We start from the raw sequence: 1,636 nt of genomic DNA on the forward strand, positions 1-1,636 counted from the left end.
CAGAATTTGAGAATCCTGCTTTCGGGCTGTCAAGAGGAGCATTGAAATGGATCCCAGATTAACGACTGCAGAAGTGGCCAAAGTTGGCAACGGATTCTACACAGATTGGGTTATCGTTGCAGAGCAGCTAGATGGAAGCCCTTATTAAGACCTGCCAACATAGTCAGACGAAAGAAGTGGGCAAGTGATATGATGACCAAGCCTCTGGACTTTTGGAAGACCGTATTGTCCTCAGACGAATCAAGATTCGCTCAATTTTCGAACAGTGGAAGGATATGGGTCTGGAGAATGTTTCACCAAGAGTTTTGGCTCAACAGATCGCAGCCAACTGTGAAGCATGGTGGTTTTAGCGTTGGTGGGAGATCGAGCTTAGCGGAGTGCGTTGGCAACATAAATTTTGCGAAATATTGGAGGAAGGACTCTTGCCACTTTATTCTTCTGGTTTCGTGGACAAGAACACAAAGTTGTTCCAGGAAGATGGAGCACCGTGTCACACTGCTAGAAACACCCAAAAGTGGCAGGAAGAAAATGGTATCCAGAAGTTGCCCTGGCCGAGTCAATCTCCTGACATGAACTCCATCGAAAACCTCTGGGCGATACTCGACCGGCAAGTCAAGAAACAACCAAAAAAACTAACTTCGAAGAGCGATCTACTCCAAGTTTTGAAGCAAGAGTGAACAAAAATCCCACAATCTAAAATTGACAAGATGATTCTCACGATGCCCCAAAGGATCAACGAACTCCACGAAGCGAAAGGAAGATCTACTAGATATTAATTAAATTATAAATATATGAATTCGTGTGAATATGACTGAAAATTTTCATTTTTTCTGAAAAGGTGGTGTCTATTTACTTGTGACCACGCTGTGTACATTATATGGAACCTCCTCGGACAGATCGCCCGATCAGCATTCATTGGTCACGGAGAAAAGAGGAGGGCAGTTCGTGAAACTTGCCCAGGGAGCAAAAATAACTGGATACGGCTCTGGACCTTTACGATGACGAATGTAACCATTTATAGTAATAAAAATATCGGACAGAAATGTATCAGTTATATTAATATTGTGTTACGTTGTTATAAAAACGATCCCATAAATGTCAACAGCATTTTTTTTCTCGATATAATAAATAATGAAATACAATTATTTCAATCATACTTTATAATTTTCACTGACCCTAAACATAATCCGAGTGATTTCTAACTATGATTACCTACGTGATAAATAGCCTTAAAGCTGTCAGAAAGCTGCAGTACCATCTCTTAAAAAAAAACTACTTAAGAATATATATATAAATTACAAAGGGACTTGAGTTTGTCCCCCTAACGAAAGTTTTCAAACTTTCCGATCTCTGATCACCATGAAACTTTCAAGGTTCTTGAGTATGTCTTCGATTGCAAGGTTCCTCAAACCTCTTACTGTATGAATGTTCCCATTTTTATCTCTTTTTTACTTTAAGAGCTTGACCGACATTTTAATTTCTTCCTGGGCTAGACTGTTGGTATCAGCATGACAAGTTGTTGTACAAGGCAGATAACATACTGATGATAGATACATAAATATGAAGAAGTTGGCCAGTAGGTGTTAGTTTCTAGAACATGTTAAGTCAGTAGGCCTACAAGTCCAATGACACACCG

The sequence above is a fragment of the Limulus polyphemus genome, unplaced genomic scaffold (assembly GCF_000517525.1).
Source record: "Limulus polyphemus unplaced genomic scaffold, Limulus_polyphemus-2.1.2 Scaffold1118, whole genome shotgun sequence".
Taxonomy (NCBI): domain Eukaryota; kingdom Metazoa; phylum Arthropoda; class Merostomata; order Xiphosura; family Limulidae; genus Limulus; species Limulus polyphemus.